Source organism: Gossypium raimondii, chromosome 13, assembly GCF_025698545.1.
Source record: "Gossypium raimondii isolate GPD5lz chromosome 13, ASM2569854v1, whole genome shotgun sequence".
Classification (NCBI taxonomy): domain Eukaryota; kingdom Viridiplantae; phylum Streptophyta; class Magnoliopsida; order Malvales; family Malvaceae; genus Gossypium; species Gossypium raimondii.
The window spans coordinates 29,712,259-29,735,017 of record NC_068577.1 but is presented as its reverse complement, the minus strand read 5'-3'; positions in this window follow the sequence as shown (position 1 = coordinate 29,735,017).

Sequence of the window (22,759 nt, the reverse complement as noted above, 5' to 3'; positions counted from 1 at the left end):
GTGTTTATTAGCAGATGTTTTATGCTTCAAACATTTATTAGAAATTCAGAAATCTTTCAAAAATCTCAATTTCTAATAGTTTCATATAGTTTTAACTACAATATTTCTAAGTCTAGAAGTACTTACAGGATCGGAGCCGTTGACTTGGTGTAGCACATACTTTACTCACAAGAAACAAACTTGTTTGAAAAACTATTTCTTTTACAAATTCAATTTTGAACCCAAAATTCACAGCTTGAGTTTTGCAACATGGCTCTAATACCAAACCTTCGACGTGGGCCATCTGTAACACCTCAAACCCAGCCTAGACGTTATGGCCGAATCTGGAAGTGTTATGATGAACTATTTTGAAATCAACCATATTATATTAAAACATCGTATAGTTTAAAGATAAGAAGAAGTCCAAATTTTATAAAACATATCAGTTCACATATTTATTACTAAAACTATCGATAATTTGTTCTTTCAGGAAAACTTAATTTGCAGCGGAAATCTTAAAAGCAGTTATATTTGGAAACCAACTTTGTATTTTAATAAAACATTTGTTTGCGTCAAACCTTGATTTTGTCAAACCTCGCAGTTCAGAAGTCAAAACACACCCAAAACCAAAATTAAAAATAAAAAAGTTCGGAGAGTCTAAAAATTACAAAACTCTAAAAATAATCTAAATTTTAAAATAAACCGATAGTTAAGAATTAGTTTCTAGAATTAGTTAAAATAACTCTGTCGTACCGACCCGCCTATGTTTGAGGATTACCTGATTCGAATTTGACGCGAACGCTCCCACGAGATAACCAGAACCTTCAATCGAACAACGATAGTTCCACGCATCTAAGTCACCAACTGATAATCCCGAGCCCTTTCATTTTCCCCAAATCAAAAATTGGGATAGAAGGAAACGATAGATGAACCACAATACCGATCAATCAAACAATAACACACGGTTTCAAAAATTGAAGAATGAAGAGAAGGAAAATTTACTTAGGAGAAGAAAAGAATAGAGGAGAGGAAAAAAAGTCAGAATGATGGAGCTCTTGGGAATAGGAAAAAAATAAAAAATAAAAAATAAAAAACAAAATTCCCCCCACTCCATCCACTAACCACCTTATCCCATAGAATCCTACCCACTAACCACATCCAACTACTTTAGAATCCCAACTCCACCGAACCTCTATCAGACAACTGAAGTAAAAATTAACATTCATGCTCGTACGGGGATTCAAATACAAGACCTTAGGGCAAGCTAACATCTTACCACTCGAACCAATAGACTCATTCAGATATGAGTTTACTGAAAATAAAATATAAGTGCAATCACCAAGGAATAGGCTAGGATAAAAAATAATATTTTTTCATAACTAGGACTTGAACCTAAGACAGTAAACACATATCTAGAGCACTTAGCCATTGAAGTAGATACTCATTTTTCGACAGAATTCATAGAAACAAAATTAAATAATTCAGGGCGTCACACCACCTCCACAAACCCATTATCATTTAATTATCACACCAACATCACTCACTATCATTTTGTTGCTAAGACACCACCACCATAATCACAAAATTCCAACCCCTCAACATTTTAGACCTGTGAAATCCTAACAAAAAAAAATACTAAATAAAAAGTATCAAAAATCAAACAAAAAAAATAAGAATTCCAAATTGGCTTACGTCAAAAGAGAGAAGTACAAAAAACTAAAAAAAGGAAAGATAATCAAAAGAGAAGAAACCCACACCCATTTCAGGTTGGAGAACTCAAGCCACCAATTCGATGATCCGAATAGTCAAGAGTCATGGTTGGTTAAAGAAGAGTTATGGTCGGAATATAGTGGTGATCCAACGGTGGACAGCGAAGATTCGTTGAAGACTTGTTCAAAGCTTTAAGGCCTTAATCTCGGGATTTTGAAGGCCTATTAAGAAATCTAAAGTGAGATTTGAGAAGTGGAAAAGAGGAGTCATTTGGTAATGATGGTTGGCTGGAAAAGGCCATGAACATAGGTGAATAAAGTTAAGGAAAACGAGAAGAAAGAAAGGGACAAAGATTCAACGGAGTCACTTGGGGCACAAAGATTCAAAGGGACAACAACGAACTAGGTGGTTGTGCACCTTGGAGGAACAAAACGACTATAGCTAGGGTATCTCTATTTCTTCTCTTCTTCTATTGCCCAACCCAATTAGGGTTCTTAAATTGGGGTCGTTTCCACTGTGGGATGCCAAGGTGACCATTAAACATGATAGGTCAGCTTTCCGTTACAGACGTAACAGAAAATGATTACTGGTGACTAGTTTGTTATGTTTTTTTTCTAAAGTTTAGTGACTGAGTTGTCAATTTTCAAAGTTGAATGACTGTTTTATTATTTTACTCAAAGTTAAGTGGCCGGTGGTGTACTTTACCATAATTTTTTTGTCTCAATTTAGAACTTAAAAATATCCAAATATTATATATTTTGGTGTAAAACATAATTGTCGTTTTATTAAAAAAAAGTAACCAATTAAATCATGCCATATGTTTTTGTTTTTGTTATTTCATAAAATATGTTTCTTAGAATTGTTTCTTAAAATATTATAATTATTTTTTTAAAAATTATTATTTTAGTCTCTCACACCCAAGTCATAATAAATTCAACTTCATCTTCCTCCAAAATTTGAAGGTTTTTAAACTTATTTGAACCACAAATAGTATGTTGTTTTTCATGGCCTGGTGGCATCTATGGCATAAACTCATCGCAAATAACAACATCGATGGGAATACTAAAATCGCCAAGTTCTTGTATTAAGTTTGCCAACAAAACCGACAAACTTGGTAGTTGAGAGGTAAAATCTAGAGATTTTGTCTAAGTAAACCCACGTTTTTGTTAAAGGGTGAATTAATTAGCTGAAATGGGTTTTAAGTTCTATTAATTCTATTACGTTTTAAGTTTAGAATGCAACGCAACGTTTAGGGGGATTTAATGAAAGAAACCATTTTAATCTGTGATGTAAAATGATGTGTTTTACTTTGCCTTGTAACCATTTTCTTTTCTTTTGTTCCACATGGCAATTCTTATTCCCTAATATAACAGAGTCAGATAGAAGGAGGAAAACATGTTTTTTAATCATCGATTAAATCATTAGAAATTCCAGTATCTTTCTCCTCTTCTCTACTCTGTTTCTTCTCTATTCTTCATTGTTTTTCATTTCTAGAAATTATCTCGTAAAAAAGGTATTCGAGCTAGAAGATTATCATGGTCGGGGACGGGGTTTTTACAAGTTTGCAAAAAGAGGTCAACCACCTGTAGCAAGAAGTTACCAAGCTCCATTCTGAGTTCTCCCAGTTGGACAATCGCATTGGCTACAGATTCAAGGAACTGAAAGAGGAATTTCGTGTAGAGTTGAAGTCTGAACTTCAAGGTCAACTATATGGGATATTTGAGCAGTATTTAGGTAAGCTTATAGCATCTGAAAAGGGGAAATGAGTGCTGGGTGGCCTTCTACTAGGATTCCCTCCTAAGGATTCCCTACTTCCTCACTTTGATAATACAAATTTAGCAGTTAGTGGGCAAAACTGAAGTAGTACTTTGTGGCTGATGAGGTACTTGTGAATGCCAGAGTGGGGGTAGTCATGCTGTATTTTGAGGGATGGGCTCTAGATTGGCATCACTTTTATGCTTAGAGGCTAGGTGGGTTTCACATGTTGGAGTGGGAATCCTATGCACAAAGCCTTAAGGATAAGTTTGGTTCTCAGAATTTTTAAGATCCTATGATGGATCTAGTGTCCCTTAAGTATGTAGGGTTGATTCATTACTACCATGACTCTTTCATTAGTTCGTTAAACCAAATGCACTTACCTGAACCATATGCCCTTAGTGATACATGCACGAATAGGGTGAAATTTATTAAATTTCATTCACAGAAGCTGCCAATTTTCAAGTTTAGAAAATCATCAGACTTGTGACGTCTTTTTGGATGGAATCCAGGCATTTCTAGGTTGAGATGTCTTCATGGAAATCGAATATCTATCTCTTAGCTTCAAAATACACTTTGAATGACTCAATTTTGAGTTTGAGAGGTCAAGTTATGACTATTTAGTGAAGATTGCGCGAGCAGAATTTTTGGACGAGATTATGATGGAATTTACGAGTTTTGGGCTTTTAATTTGAGTTTAAATCATATTGGATTTGAGTTTTGGGCTTAATTTTTATTATATATGGGCCCAAAATTGTATTTATTAGCTCTTATTAATTAATTTATTATTTTGAATTTTTAATAATTATTAAGTAATTTAAGTTATTTAGGAGTTTTATGTCAACAAGAAAGTTTAGTTTAAAACTACTTATTATTTAGATTAATTCGAGTTCTAGTATAATTAAGAGTTTTATTTAGATTTATTTAGCTAGTCTATATACAGGCTTTTGCAATATACACAATTCACACAATTGATTATTATTCAAACTCTTTTGAGTTTTTCTTTTCAAGAATTGTTCTTGAGTTTCTTTTAGAAGAGTTTTAACAATCTTTTTAGATTGTGGGGATTATCTTCAAACTTTTTCTTACCAATGTTTCTATCTTGGAAGGGAAATTAGATCCACTTGAACAAGGTTGTGGATTCTTTATGTTCCAAGGCTTCTTAAGACTTCTACATATCACGTTCTATCTTTGTTTTATTATTTATTGTTCTAATCTTTGATTTATTGTTCTATTTATTTATCTTAGTTATTTATTTATTTTAATTATTTTATCAGACTTGGATTTGATTGTGTTTCAGGTTGTGTCAAAATGTAAGTTTCTTTCTGAATGTCTAGAGCCTTAAGTCAAATTCACGGCTTGAACAAACTTTACGATCCACTTCCGTCCTACCACTCTCTATTGGGAAATGTTCCCATATTGTAGTAAACATGTAACTGTTTTCTACTTATTTGAACGATGAATAAATAAAGTTAATTTCACATTTCACTATTTTGTCTTTTGTATTTATGTTTTTTTATATTTTGCATGAATAGTGAAATTGTGACAAACAAATATTAGCTCATTGATTGTCTAAAGTTTAAATTGAAGATAAGTGGCATTGTAAAGAATGTTTACATTGTGAGAAAAAAAAAACTTAATTTAGTAGATAATCTAAATGAGTCTATTATCCCGTAAAAGAATCAAAGGGAGCATTTGATTCAAATACTGAGAAGGATTATTATGTCGTCTACAATTCCAATTGGGAAGATGATTAGTCTTGGCTATCAAAGTAGTTGAATCCACGAGTGGAGACATAGATGTATTCATTGGTAGAATGATACATTGAACTGGACCCAATATGAATTAATTCCGAATCCGTTCTTGAATTAATTCACTTGTGCGATTCATGGTGTGATTTACCTAAATCCTGAGTTAGTCACTAACTATGCATAAGCAACTCATGTGCTATGGTATAAGTGGAGGCTTATGCTCTAAAGATTATCGAGCCCATAGCCGGTATGTTGGGTACATGACTTGTGTAAGGCATGACTTTACTAGCAATAATGGAATTCAAAACTCAATTAAAGAGTTAATGATATCCTCTCATTGACATTGTGTGGATTGATAAATATGGAACGTGGCCATGGGTTACTCGTTCTCGAATGAGAAATTTATCACAGTCATTTATTGACAGTGATCATATTAATCATTAAGAAGACACAATTGTGACAATGATATAAAATATGATTGTATTGAGTGAACGGATTTAACTTAAAGGAATCAAGTATATCATATGAGGGTAACACACATATGACGAGGTCATTGGACGAAGTAGTTGGATGAATTGCTTTCGTAAAAAGTATACAATAAGAAGTTTTCAATCATGATACTTCTTGTGAACTGACTCCATGATTACATAATTGCGAAATATCAGAAGATGCTTTTGGACATAATTGTAATCACTAGAGCCTAATTGTATATGTCTAATTGGTCCCTTTGCTAGCTCAACAAAAGCTCGATTAGATTGCATTTGAATCAGAAGAAAATTCTACGACTTTGGGAATAATTTAATTGAATCGATTTATTTGATGTGGAATTAAATTAGGTGGCCATGATAATTGTTCAACTATAGAATTTGATTAAAGAATTTTCTTAAAAAATTAATTTGGAAAATCTAAGTAATTTTTGGAAAAATTAATTTTGATCAAGTAAAATTAAATTGATCAAATCAATTAAAATTAATATGATATTTTTGGAGGTTAACTTTCAAGTCAAATAATTGGCCCAATGCGTAGTTGAACTTGAAAATTAGACCTGAGATCGAAAATTGGGCTCGGAGCCTAAAACTGAGATCAAGACCCAAAAATTGGTCGAACCGGACTTGATATGTGAAATCGGGTCGGTATCCAATCGGTGGCTAGACCAGACCGGTCGGGTTGTCATTGACCTAGACCGAACTGGTTCAGGTGCCGTAAGAGTGTCGCACCTGCATCATCGGACATGACGATGTCGGTGGCGTGACTGCAGCGTTCCAATGGCCAGTGACGGTTGGTCGTCGGTGGTTAAACAGTGGAAGAGTTATACTCCTACTGGGACTCTACCAGAAAATTTGATTTCAAATTAATTATTCCAAAAACAATATTATTTTAATAGTTTAATATTAAATTTAATTTAATGTTTATGTTGTAGATAAACATTCTATTATTGTAATAAGATTTAATATTAAATTTAATATTAAAGTGATTAAGTTTAATCATTGTTGAACTCTCTAAACTCTCCCTATATAAAGTGAGCATTGAGTTATTATTTACACACTTGAATTCAAGAGAAAGTTGTAGAGAGAAAATTCTCTGAAGAGATTATTTCAGAAAATTTCTAGAGATATTTTCTGATTTATAATTTGACCCAAAAGTTTAGAGATGTTGTAAAATTATCCCACTGGGAATTTTTGTGAATTTTTTTTGATTCGAAGCGAGCCCACACTCGGCAGCCGTGAGCTTGAGGATAGTGGAGAAAACTACTCGGTCAAAGCGCTCATCCTAGACGAATAAAAAAGGTACAATTTTGATTAAATGTTTATTACTTTAGATATCACAACCAATATCTTGTGTTGGAAAATTTTTTAAAACTATGGCTTTTTCCTATATTTATTTTTTGCCACGTTTTCCATACCCCTTTTTCTAGCACTCCCATTCTTTACCATTTGGTATCAGATTTTAGCGTTTTAAGTGTTCTTATAAAATTGATTTCTAGCAAATAGCCTCAAAATAATTTTTTTACCTAGAAAATTTTAGAAAAACATATTTTTCAAGGGTAAATGTTTTTCAAACTATCTAAAATTTTACATACTATTTCTTGGCATTATTTTAGAATATAAAAAATATTTCCCATAAAACGTGTTTGAAAAAACTACATAAAAATAAAATATGAAAAAAAGAAAAAATAAAATAAATATTTTGTGTGTTGAATTTTGTTTTGAAACTTTCTTAACTAGAATAGATTCCTTCCTCTGTGCAACATAATTCTTTAGTGTCTAGCTGGTTTTGGACTCCTAGTGCTACTAGGTTTGCTTTGTTAGTTTGATTGTAATACATTCTAATTGATTGATATAGACACTTTTAAAAGACTCACAAGATTAATTCTTACCTCATTGAGAATTTTATTTTTTTCTGAGTGCATAAGGTGAGATTTGCTTAATTTTCTTTTGAGTGTTGTGTTTTTTCAAGCTTTCACAATGACTCGTGATACCTGAACCGTTAAAATCATGATGAGATACCATCCAATGACATAGAACAAGATGTTACATTTGAGAATTTTGTAGTGATAGTAAAATTTCAACATCAACAATTGAACGAGGTAAGTGATACATTTGAGGCTAATTTGATTAAGTGTCAAATGGAACTACATGTAAATTTGACTAGGTATCAAACAAAACTGAAAGAGAGCATTAATCAACTTACCAATCAAATTCAAATTCTAGCTTAAGCTGTTGCTTGTTTGGAGCCTTCTTTGAATCGACAGTCTCGTGCTCGTGATAGTCATAATGATAGGGACAGTGAACAACTTCGTATTCGTTCTAATACTGGTAGATACAGATATCATCACATTGATGAAACTTTGGGTATTCCTGATCGAGACCAGTCTTCTGTAGCTAAACCAAAGTTCAACATTCCACCATTCCGAGGGACGTATGATCTAGATGCATTTTATGACTGGGAGGCTAAAATTTAGATCATGTTCCATTAGTATAGATGTCCAAAGGAGGAGAAAGTTCCATTGGCTACATTGGCATTTTTAGATTATGCATTGAGTTGATGGGCTCAACTTGTGTTGAACTGCCAAAGGAATCGTGAACAAGGGTTGATTCATGGGAACAGTTGACAGAAATCATGAGAAAACATTTTAATCCACCTCACTATTATTGAGATAACGAAGACTTCAATGCCTTGTTCCAAGTAATCAATCTACTAATGAGTACTTTAAGGAGTTGGAGATGTTATGCACAGAGCAAATGTCCGTGAAGATGAAGAGACTACTATGGCGCAGTTTGTGGATGACTTGAATGTTTTCAATAACCAATGCTCTTAATATTTAAACTTACATTGATCTTGAGGACACGGTACGCGAGGCATTTGAGATTGACCAGTAGTTTCAACAGCGTCAATCTTGTCTATTTGGCACGTCACACTATTATTGATGTACAAGTTTTACTTCTACTTTCAAGAATTTGGAACCTCCTTATGCTACTAATAAGTTGCTACCAAAATATGATGAGACTAAATCTTTTGAGTGGAAAAGTGGGGCTTCTATGAAACCTCATTCTACATCTTCTAAGTAGCCCACTTCTCCTAATTCTTCACCAAAATAATAAAGGGCTTGTGAAATTGAATATTTTAAGTGCAAAGGGCATGGGCACTATAGTCGTGATTGTACCAACACGACACAGACAAAATAGATCTGGATATGCCCAGATTAATAGATGATGTCGACGATGGAGGTGAGTTTTATGGTGAAGAAGAGTTGGTGGAACCACTAAATGTTGTTCATTGTCTAGTTGTGAGACACACCCTCAACATCCAATTGAAGGATGATCATAATCTTCAAAGGACTAATATATTCCATTCGAGATGTTTGATTAAAGGTAAAATTTGCTCACTTATCATTGATAGTAGAGGTTGTGCTAACATTGTGAGTAGCTACTTTGTGGACTCTTTTGCTTTGCCATATAGCAAACACCCTACACCATACCATCTTTAATGGCTTAGCGAAGGTTCGAAGGTTTATGTGGTAAAGCAATGCTTGATCACTTTTAAACTTGGGACTTACATTATGATGTTTGGTGTGATGTTGTTCCCATGCATGCCACCCACTTGTTACTTGGTAGACCATGATATTACAATTATGATGTTATTCATCATGGTAAATTAAATTGATATCCCCTTGTTTTCTATGGGAAGAAGTACATTTTAGCCTCTTTGAATCTGAAAGATGTTTATAATAATCAAATCAAGATGATGAAGTTTTGTAAGGAGGTTATGGGAAACGAGGAAGAATCATGTATAAAATCTAATTGGTGGTCAAAATTTGATAAGTGAAAATTCATGAGGTAAAATTGAAGAGTTCTCAAGCGGAAAAAGAAAAAGAAAAGCAAGAAAATACCCTTACAAAAGTGATGAGTGATTATGTTTTAACTAACACTAACTCAAATTTTTTTAATGGTGTTTCTTCATTACACGATTTCAAGAATCCATTGACGGGCTTCCAAATATATTACTCTACCATCGATAGACTATTTTACTTGTGGAAAAAAAGGTAAGTTAAATATTGATAATTCTCCACAAGTGCTACAAGGTAATGAATGTAAGGAAACAATAGAAATTACCAAATGTAACGAATGTTGTTTTATAAGTATGCTACTGATTTTTTCTGTAAAATATTTCCTTACAACATGTTTTTTCGTTGGTCAAATTTCTTTACACCTTGGTTTGAAAGTTCAGCTAATTTTATGGGTTTATCTAAATTTGTAAATGTTAAAAATAGTAATTCATTGCATTGAATAGGTTTTTAAAAACATTTTATAGATTTTCTCTTACAACAAAATTTTCTATCTTGACATTTAACGATGAATTTTACATGATAATATTAAACTTCTTAATTTTTATAATTATGTGAAATTATTGACCCATCGTTGGAAATTCTTATGGATGAGCATGCATATTTAAAGAAAGTTACCGGTTATTTTTTCTTGAAGACTCATGTACCTAACACTTCCTTGTTTAGTGTTGATACCTTGTTTTGAAAGGAGACATACATGATCGAAGCTGATTTGAAGGATCAAAATAATATCTTTGATCTTGGAGATAGTTTTGGTGTACAAGAAAGCTTAGGTAAATGTTTTTTTTCATTTTATTCTTATTTATTCTAATTCATTTTCTTTTTGTGCAACTAAAGATTTGGGGACTAATCTTCGTGAGGAAGGGGGGAATGATGCGAGTCTCAAGACCCAATTTCAGACCTAATTTAAGACCCATGGATGTGATGGGCTCACATTATCTCAAGGCCCAACAATAATGTCAAAGGCCAAGCAAATCAAACCAAGATTCAATCAAATAAAAGATTCATGGACAAATATTTTTGAGAAAAAAAGGAATGATACATGCACGGATGGGGTGAAATTTATTAGATTCCATTCACTGAAGCTGCCAATTTTTAAGTTTAGGAAATCAACAGACTTGCGATGTCTTTTTTGATGGGATCTAGGACTTTCTAGGTTGAGATGTCTTCATAGAGTTCGAATGTCTATCTCTTAGCTTCAAAACGCACTTTAAATAACTCGATTTCGAGTTTAGGAGCTCAAGTTATGTCCATTTTAGTGAAGGCTGTGCGAGTATAATTTCTGGATGGGATTATGATGGAAATTACGAGTTTTGGGATTTTAATTAGAGTTTAAATCATATTGGGTTTGATTTTTGGGCTTAATTTTAATATATATAAGCCCAATATTATATTTATAAGCTCTTATTATATTATTATTTATTATTCCAAAATTTTAATAATTATTAAGTAGTTTATGTTATTTAGGAGTTTTATGTCAATAAGAAAGTTTAGTTTGAAATTACATGTTTAGATTAATTAGAGTTCTAGTATACTTAAGAGTTTTATTTAGATTTATTTAGCTAGCCTATATATAAGCCTTTGCATTGTACACAATTCACACAATTGATTATTATTCAAACTCTCTTTGAGTTTTTCTTTTCAAGAATTATTCTTAAGTTTCTTTTAAAAGAGTTTTAACAATCTTTTTAGATTGTGGGGATCATATGCAAACTTTTTCTAAGCATCATGAGCATTTCTTTCTTGTGGATTTTTTGTTCTTCCATTACTCTTGTCTTTGAGTTACTTTCGATTTATGTTTGGCATCTTAGAGAATTTCTATTGAGAATTCTCACTTTGTAAGAGTTAGGTTGACTTAGGTAGATTTGAACCCAAGAAATTGCCAAGGCAATATGGATTGCGAGACTAAAGTTTTAACCCCGTAACAGTTGGTATCAGAGCTAAGGTTTTGAAGGTGATGATCAATATTTTAAAAAGAGTAGAAGAAATTGAGACCTATGAGAGGCCAAGAAAGCTAGCCAATTGAGGGATATGATGTATTTTTTGGAAAGAAAAGTGGTCAATCTTGAGGAATCCATGAGAGATGTGAATGAAGTACTCGAGATAGTGGAAGGATGTACTAATAAGCTGGATTTGGTGAAAGGCCAACTCAAAGAATATGTGAAGGAGGGCCTTAGTTCTAATATGGATGAGTTGCAAGCACTTTCAACACCAATGTGGGCAAGTTGACAGAAAAAGGTGAGGCTCTTGAAGCTGTGATTATAGCTATGAAGGCAAAAAATGAAGCTACAGTGACGACTTTGAACACAAAAATTGAATTGCTTGAGGGGGAGGTCATTATGTGCCGGGTTGCTATGGGTAAAGAAGTGTTTGGTGCGACACCAAACCATGATATTGATGTCCCTAAGTCGAAAAAGTTCAAGGGGGTAAGGTTTATTTGGGAAGTGGACAACTTCTTTTGGGAGATGTAGCAATACTTTTGTGCCGTGGGCATCAAGAATGATGATGCTAAGGTAAACATTGCTTTTATTTATTTTACTAATGTTGCTCTGTTGTGGTGGTGTTGAAGGTCCTCAGATGAAAAGCGAAGTGGGACCAAAATTGAAACTTAGTAGGAGTTCCAAAAATAGTTCATGGAGAAGTTTTACCCACAACATGTCAAGAAAAAGGCTTATGCTAAGTTGTGTCAGTTCTTGTAATGAGGCAAAACTAGGGAGAATGTCAAGAAATTCAGTGAGTTGATGCTCCAAATCACTAACCTAAGTGAGAATGAGGTGTTCTTCTTTTAATGGATGGGTTGAAGACGTGGGTTAAGTAAGAATTGAAACATCGTCGGGTTGAGAACCTTACCACTGTTGCAAAGTCGCTTATTGAGCTGGGTGCTAAGAAGTAAAAAAAAACATGAGTCTTCCAAGTGCAAATTCAAACCAAAAGACATTGGTGGGGAATACAAAGATAAGGTGACAAGGAATGGAAATGGTAAGACCTAAACCATTCAAAAAGCCAAGCCAGACAAGCCTTGGAAGAAGACCAAAAAGTTGCTTCCTTTATCAAACCTGCATAGGATAAGGGATTGTCCAAAATGATCCATGTTTTTTTTCCATTAATAGGGATGATAAGCCATAAAAAAGCATCGTTGAAGCTTAGCTCGATATTGAGTGGTGTTAAAACTAAAAAGGATCGTAAGAGAAAATGGTTGATGTTTGTAGACATCATTGTGGCTGGCAGAGGATTGAATGCGCTTATTAGTACAAATGTGTCATATTTGTTCACATTTGAAGAGACTGCTCAAAAATTGGTCTCAAGGTTGAAAAGGAACCGAGATGGATCAAGACAATGAATTCAAAAAGTAATCCAACAATGGGTGTTGCAAAAGGAGTAAAAATTCAACCCGATGGTTAGACTAATAAGAAGACCATTGAGGTAATACCATTTGATGATTATGACTTTTTGGTTTGACTAAATTTCCTTAGCTGATTTAATGCTTTGTTGGAGACGTATATTTGGCACTATATGAGTGCCATACAGAGGGACTAACCAAATTTTTTGGATGTGGCCCAATTTTCTTATAACTTACAACGGAGCGAGGCAACAAATCAGAGCCCGCTTGAGATAGTGATAGGGCAACAACCACTCACACTTAACACTGTTACAACCCATTATGTAGGACCAAGTCTAACAAGTTATCGATTTGCGAAATATTGTCAAGAGCATAATGACTTAGCCAGAGCTTGTCTACACAAAACAAGTAAGTGTAATAAGAAGGGAGTTGATCAGAATCTTAGGGATGTATAGTTTCAGGTTGGTGACTAAATCCTTGCAAAATTACACTTGATTTTGTGCCAACATGACTTGCACAAAGGGTTTGTACAATGGTGTGGACTTTTTCGAGTTTTGAATAGAGTAGGAAAAGTGTCCTATAAACTTTGAGTTTCCAACAAAAATCAAGGTTTATCCGGTGTTCCATGTCAGTATGCTTAAGCCTTTTCATAGAGATCAAGAGGACCCAAATTGAACGAAGTCTGCATGAGCGCCAATAGGGGTAATGATCTCAGATGATCGTGAAGATGAACACATCATGGTAGACCGAGTGATTTGACGGAAGTACTATAGGTCGAGGCATGAGTATCTTGTTTGATGGAAGGGACTTCTCTATAGTAAAGCTAGTTGGAAACCTACTGAGGCTTTGTGGCAATTCTAAGATAAGATAGACTAGTTCCATTATGAAAATACAAAGAAGGCATCACGATAGACTAGTTCCATTATGAAAATACAATGAAGGCATCACAAGAACAAGTGGGGCAGAATATCAAAGGTCGTGCAAGGGAGTCCGTAACCAACACTCACTTGGATGATCCATCTTACTCACAAGAAGGTCATTTAGTCCTATAGTACTGGTCCATTACTTGGAGAGATAGAAGGCCCATCTACATACACGAGTAAATATGAGAAGTAATCTTAGAAGATTTGATTTTGTAAGCTTAGAATCCAAATTTGTAGATTGCATTTAATATCAACCATTGATATATTTAATTTGTGCCATTAGATCTAGAGGAGCTCAATTATAAATAGAGGTCTCTCCTCTTCATTTGTAATCACTTCATACTTGAGTAATAGAATACTGTGAGAGCATTTACTCAAACACATCACGGTTGTTTCTTTCTTGTGTCTTTTTTGTTCTTTTGTTACTTTTTTTTGTTTTTGTGTTGCTTCCGCTTTATTTTTGGTGCCTCAGAGAATTTTTATTGAGAATTTTCACATTGTGAGAGTTAGATTTACTTAGGCAGATTTGAACCCAAGAAATCGCCTAAGGCAACATAATTTGTGAGACTAAAGTTCTAGCCTCATGAAAAAAGAATGCGATTGATTCTTAAAACCAAAAAAAAAGGTATGCACCTTGTAACAACCATTTTTTCAATGGTACTGAAAACGACGATTTTGAAACCCCGTATTTCGATGATTGAGTCAATAAATAGTATCTTACTGAATGGTTAGTAATTAAGATACAAGGGCTAAATAGTAAAAATTATAAAAGTTGATTTCTATTGGTTTTATGTGATAATAGGGTTAAATAATATTTAGTTAAGGCTTAATGGCAATTAGGCCATTTATTTTCATAATAGTCGATGAGTGGCTTAGATTTGAGTGAACTATATATGAAAATATTAATTAAATTATTAATACATGTTAAATGGATAAAACTAAAACATAAGAAAAACATTATTATCTTTTGTGGCTTAGATTTGAGTGAATTATATATGAAAATATTAATTAAATTATTAATATATGTTAAAAGGATAAAACTAAAACATAAGAAAAACATTATTATCTTTTGTTTTCATTTTTCCCCATCAAAAGTGACATGAAGAACAAAAGGAAACCAATGTTAAACATGAAACATTTAACTAAGCTTCACCTACTTGCATGGTAAGCTTAAATTAACTTGTTTTTCACAAAATTTATATTTTTGAGATTGTTATAGCTTAATCTAGCTAACATGTGTGTTTATTTTAAAATCGTTAAAGATTTGAGAAGTTGTCATTGATGATTTTTGAAGCTTTTGGTGCTTAAATGTTAGGTTTTAAATTTAAAGATAACAAAAGGACTAAATTGTTAAGTTATGATAGTTTTGGTTATAGGAACTTCTAAAAGTGAAATTGAACTGAATTATACCTATAATAGGATGATATCGGGCTATTGGAATTAATAAATTGTAATGAATTATTATAGACTGGATTTGAATTAATTAGTAGATAATCAAGAAAAAGAGAAATTGTGAATTAATCCTTACACCTAATTTCTTGATGTATTTCTAAGTAAATTTATATGAGACTTACTTTATTAATTTATGATATATTTATATTATATTGCCTTTCTTATTAGTTTAGATTGTTAAGAATAATGTTTTTGGCATCTAAAGGACTAAATTGAAATATATGAAACATGTGATAAATACGCATAGATATGCAAAATAGAATGGATTTGAAATTACCGTATGAATGAATGATATGTACAAGATGATGTTATAATGTTTAAATGGTATATGGATAGCTATTTGAAATATGAAAAGAGTATACATTTATAGAAAGAGAAATTATACGACTTCGATAACAAGTCGTGTGAATTTAGTAAACAATTGAGATGCAATTGGCATGTTATTAAAGTCCCAAAAAGGGAAATGGGTGTCGTGATCAAGGGGTCATTCGATGGCTTGAGATCCAACATATATTGCGGATTCTCTGAAGCTAGTGTTAGTAACATTGAACTAAGCTAGTGTTAGCAACCTTGATCTGAAGCTAGTGTTAACGGCCCGAGTAAATCAATCTGTATGAATAAATGGGTGTTGTGATCAGGAATTAATTCACTAGCTTGAGATCCAACATATGTTGTGGATTCTCTAAAGCTAGTGTTAGCAATCCTTATCCAAAGTTAGTGTTAGCAGCCCAAATACATTTGAATATGTAAGTAAATCATTTCCGTGCAATTGACTTTAAATTTATTGTAGCCTTTGGGCGAAATGTAACACCCCTCACCCGGTCTGGTCGTCAGACCTGAGCTACAGTATGCTACAACAACTACCTGAACTTATATAGTTACAAACAAAATGACAAATAAGAGCAATGAATACCACAATCAACCATTAGAGATGAGATCATGACTAATTAAATTTTAAAATGGTAATAGAAATAGATTTTTCGCAAGAAATAAGGACCATTTTGAAAAAAAAATTAAAATCTAGCATTAGTATCGACACTAAACAAGCATGTATCGATATTTATGTGTTAGGTATCAATACTAAAGTAAGTATCAATACCATTTTAGCTCTCTGCCAATTTTGGTTTAAAACGTTTTATTGATACATTTACAGATGTATCGATATTTTTATCATGAGTACCGATACTCGTGTTTGGGTATCGTACCAAATTTGGTTACTGTCGATTTTTAAAAACTTTTCATTCATAAGGTATCAACATTCTAGTCCCGAGTATCGATACTTTTATCCAGAATGCTAAGAATTCACAAGTTAAAACATTCTTCATGCTTAAAGCAATATTCCTACTCATTATAAAATTAATATCTAACTCAACCAAGCATACTAACATTTTTTAGCCATTTTGAATGCCATACTAATACATATTCATCGAGAAATCTAACATGCATTATCAAACTCAATCTCAAGCATCAAAATGTTTGCAAGCAAAGACCAAATCAACATCAACAGTCCATAAGTCTAATCCCAAAATAATAATAACTATAACCTATATTGTCTTTATTCAAAGTGTCCAAAAATCATAAAACCAAATACTCGAAAGTTAAGCCTTGGATGGATTGATGCCTGTCCACTCTGCACTCCTTGAATGTACTACTAGCTTGCAAATTTTAGGGAAAGATTGAGCTTTTTCAAGTTCAGTGAATGTTTGAAATTACCGCAAAGCATACAAAACAATATAAGTTAAGCAAGAGTATACTAAGGCACATTCACAACTATATATTCATCAACTCAAAACAATGTATTCATGCGTCATTATTTCGCAAGTCCAGGATATACTCTCATATGCATTTACACATAGCATATCTCATATATATATAATTCAAAGAATGATAATTTGATAGCTTAAGATTATGAAATATAAAAGTAGACTCTATCACCACACATTAGATAAAAGGATTGCCATCACACCAATGAATCAAAGTGTCTAACATGTCCCATAAGTGTAACATTAAGCTAAACACTTTCCAACACACCAACATGTCCCGATGAATAGAGTTTAGCTCGACATTCCTTTATCTCTCCAACCTATCCTGGGGCCTCAACGCCCAAATCACAAAACACAAAGGTGAGTACTCACAATCCTATGGCATGCCAATTATATCCAACAGTTTTAAGAGATCACAATGCCAAAATATCCACAATTACACATATTTAATTACTATTTTATTGGACATAACCTCTGTTTATATTCATCAATTCACATCACAATCCTGTAAACAATGCATGCTTATCGGGTTTACATTTAATTCCATTTTAAGTGCCACAATAATAGTCATTAAGCTATCATATATCAAACCTCATATGTGTGGGTTAAAAATAGTATATCACATATCGCATTCACATTCATATTCACATATTTTCGCGTATTGCTTGCTGTAATATCATCACATAACACAACCCAACTTACTTCGGCATAACTTATGAACAAAAGCAATAAGTATAAGAAAGACTTACTCTCGGAACTTAGGATAGGGGTTTAGGCTAATCCTAAGCTCACGATTAACACTATGAATTATGCATACCAGCAGCGACTCTGGACACTCACCAGTTACGCTTTCGCTTACTAGCCGAAAGCTCAAACAAGCTTTTCCTTGTCTTTCGACTTACTCGTAGTGGCTCTCGATTGATCCGAAACTTTGCATACACAACAAACACATTCCAAAACCATTAAAAACAATGTTGAACACACCCAAATAGGAAGAAAAACACAATTCAAGCCTCTCATTTCTCACTATCGAAAACTAGCTAGTTTTGCCTAAATTAAAGTTTCAACATTCTAATCTTATTTCTAATCCTCAATTTTGGTTTCAAACAGCCTAAATATAATTTAATTTTAGTTATAAAACATTAATTTTACCTAAATCCATAGATCTAAAATTTTTGGAAAATCCAAGCTTTCAAGAACATGTAAAAGAGAAAAATGCTTTATTCTTAAAATTTAGGTAAGGACCTATCAAATTGAACTAGAATACCTTCTAATTAGGTTATAATGAATCAAAAATAACTTTGAAAACACGAGTTTACTCAAGATTTAGAGATTTTCCATTTTCGAATCCAAGCTTACTTTAAAAACATTAAATCTAAATAAATATTCATACAACACTCTTTATTTAGTCCTAAAAGTTAGAATATTACCTTAATTCATTGAAAACGATGATATACAACTTTAATTCAAGATTTGAACACATGGGTATGAAAACATGGTTCTCCTTTAAAATTGAGGGTTATTTTGGTGTTTGGGAGGTTACTAAATCTAAAATAATGAGTTAATTTAGAAGGAACTCTCTAATTTTAGGTTTTAGAAAAAATTTGAATGGATGAGGTTTTGAGAGGGAAGAAGAAGACGGTGGTGACTCATTGTAGGAAACTAGTTTCACAAAAATTGGGCAATTTGCCCTCTTGGTCATTCCTTGTTTCTTCCCTTTTCCAATTAGGCCCTAACTCAATTAAAACTCACTATTTTTTTAGACCTCGTAATTAATTTTCATTTTAAATTAACTAATAAAGTAAAACCTGATTATATTATTTTAATACTTTAATTAATTAGTCTCTATCCTAATTCTATTATTCGACCTAAACCATTGATTATGCTAACCCTATTTTCAAGATGTGCCAACGAATGAGAAAAATGGAAATGACCTTATGTGGTAGTAAATGATTGAAAGATTGATATGAATATAAATTTTAAAGTTGAAGTGTGATTGAATTGGTATATACTATATGATAGATTGTTATGTTCTATATGAATATGTTATAAGTTCATGATAAGAATGTCATAAACTTTGAATGTTTGTTGATGTACATATAAAATTAACATGATGCGAAAGGATTTTCATGCTAAAATTTAATATGTTTTAATTGCTTAGGTTATTTGAATATCCATGTAAGTTAAGTAAATTCCATATGATCTTACTAAGCATATTTAATGCTTACTTTGTTTCATTTAATGTTTCTGTAGTTGACATTTTGGCTAGTTTTAAATGGCATGTAAATAGGTGTAATGGTTAATAGTTTTGTTGCGTTTTGGTTAGCTAAACCATGTATAAGCAATTAATGTTATGTCATGTAAGTAAAAGCTTGAGTTCGAATACATAAGGAACCAAAAGCTAGTGCATTGAGTGTATGACTTCTGTAATACGTAGCGTCATTCACAATAGTGGAAGTCATGGCCCAAGACATGGGTAAATGATATCCTATCATTGACATTTAATGGTTGATGAAAAGTAAACATAACCATGAGTCTTTAGTCTTTGTGGTGAATGACTTAATTACTATTCAATAGTAATTGACTTTTCATGAAGGAAGATGCCATTGTTACCATGAGATAAAATAAGATCATATTTGGAAAACAGATGTTATCTTAAAGAAATCAAGGACATCCTATGAGGGTAACACACTTTATGTTAATTTCATTGGATGAAAACTCGGTAGTTGCTTTCATAATGGTATATTGTTAGAGAGAGCTCAGTCACAATACTATAGTGGAATGACTTCGTGACTAAATGAGTTTATAATTAATAGGCGAAAAGCCAAAACTTAAGTATAAATCATTTGAGCACTAGTTACATATGTCCAATCTGTAACACCCTTAACCCATCTCCATCGTTGAATTAGGGTTACGGAGCATTACTGCGCATATCATAAAAATACTAACATGTAACCATTCAAAGATCAAATTAAATAACATATTATCAATTTCAAATGTCATTCATAGCATAAATATAGTTATTGACCTTAAATCAGACTTAAAGATAAATCAAGAACAATCAGGGACTAGTTTGAAACAGAACAGAAAGTTTTAAAAAAATCTAAAACAATTGAAAATAGGTGTCACACAGTCGAGTCACACGACCATGTGGTAAAGCCCAGGTTGTGTGGCTCAGGTACATGACTGTGTAGCCAAACCGTGTAACTCACTGTGCCCGTGTAATCAGAGGCACATGATCGTGTCATCAGGCCATGTAACTCACTGATGTCGTGTGGAAAATCCTGCATATAAAATCAAGGTGACACACAGTTGTGTGGATCTTAAAAACCTTCAAAATCAAGTTATTTCAAACTCTATTCTTGCCCACCAAGACACCTTTTCAACCTATTTGTACTTGCATATAAGCACTTGTAAAGACACCTAAAACATGCCAAATTCAATCATCTTAGGCCTAATCAATATGTCTTCATTTGGCACCACAAATCATATACCAAAATAATCAAAATTGATCTTATAATTTCATGTCACAAGTACATACCAAATGGTTTGAACTTAAGCTCAAAAACCATACATTAACTCATGTAAAAAAATTACCATTATTCTTCTCATTCAACCATATTCATTTGTACCATAATTCAAACACCTTTGTAAAGTTTATATCAAGTGGTCAATGAGCATGATAAGACCATAAACACACCAAGGTTTAAAACATGATCACATACAAGCTATTACAAAACATAAACATTATTTCATCAAACTAACCAATACCACATATAATACACAATCAAAGCATATACAAATTTCACCTATTACATGACAAGTTCGAGACCATATTTGAATTTTCATACCAAACCATGAACTAGAACATTATTAACTAAAACATATATTAATCACACAAGTAGAGAACATACCACTTGTAATAAGTCCTTAAAACATATACAAGGTACTCCTATTTCATTGCATATATCCCAAAATTAAATGTTTTCAAAATCTACCAAAAAGAATCTGGATAGTGTGATATTCGCATTGATCCAATCGCCCGATTCTGCAAAATGTTATCTACAAGGAAACATGAAATGACATGAGTAAACTTTAATAAGCTTAGTAAGTTCACAAGTTAAAACGATAAAACTTACTGAATAAACATAATAAATCATTTAATAATAATGTTAATAGACATAAGTCTTGCCAACCACAATTAATCAATAGTGAGTTATACAAATATACAAGTTGCATAATCCGTTCAGTCATACGAATTCAGTCAATATCAAGGCACGTTTTACTATAAAAAATCAAGCAAATATTTATACAATTCAAAATGCAAGTCGTATAACCAATTTAAATCTGTTCAATGAACGATAAAACATATATGGATATGCCGCTATCCATTAAAACACACCAAAACGCTCCAACGAGCCAAACCAACCGAGAACATGCCTTGGCACCACGTGCTTAGCCTATAGGCTAACATCGCTCCAGAACACATCTTGGCACCAAGTGTCAAGCTCGAAGGCTTTACATCCGCCCCCGGTAACACGCCAAAAACACTATAAATATAACACGATAGTCTGCAACAAGTGTTGGACTCTAGTATATTCAGTGGATAGGAATAAATTAGAATCATCATCTCATCTCAAGTTAGACCCGTACAGTGCGCGATATAACCTATTGACACGCCAATTGTATCCTACCCTATGTTCATCCGGGCTCAATACAGGTAATCGTATAACATTTTATAATTCAATTCATTTTCTCACATTGTACCAATTTATTATAATCCAATTACATGTATATATTTATTAACATACGAAAAATTAGAAATAAATATAATAATATAAATAATATCTAATTAAACCGTATGAACTTATTAGGGTTAAACAGCAAAAATGACAATATCAGGGACTAATCAACAATTTTCTTTTTCTCCCAACTATCTACCTGTTCTTCATCTATAAACTAGTTTATCTCAATTTATTAGCTTCAATTCCATGAAATATTCAATTTAATGCATCTTCCTATTTATAGTTTTTCACAGTTGCCCTAAACTTTTACTCTTTAACCAATTTGGTCCTTGAGACCAAAACAAGATTATTTTTCACAATTAAACCTTAAACCCCTTGCGCCGAATTTACTAATGCTCCAAATCAGTCCTTACTTGCTGGAATTTTACAAGAAAAACATGTTATTTTTACTTTATTTTCAATTTAATCCCTAAACACGAAAACTAATCAAAATCACTTTACAAATTATTACAAACTCATCATTTATCTTTAAACCAAAACAATAACATAAATAATACCTCAAAAACATCAATGGAAAACTTTATAAACTTTAATATCTTCACAAATTAGTCCCTAAACTAGCTAGATCTTATTAAAACGATCACAAAAATACAAAATTCATGAAAAACTAACTAGAGAAAAGCTTACATGCAATGGTCGAAATCAAGCTTTGAATAACCATGACTTTTCTTAATGTTAGGTTAAAGAATCGGTGAAGACAACATGAAAAGATGATAATTTTGTTTTGTTTTTGTTTTATGTTTTAACACATTTTCATAATTACCATTTTAACCTTAAAACACAAATAATTTTAATAAAAATATACATGCAGCTATCCATATAAATAATTATGGCATAATTGCTACTTAAAACCTTTTAAATTAAGTCATTGCATTCAATTACCCAATTAAACTATTAATGAATAACTTTTGTAATTTTTACGATTTTATCCTTTTC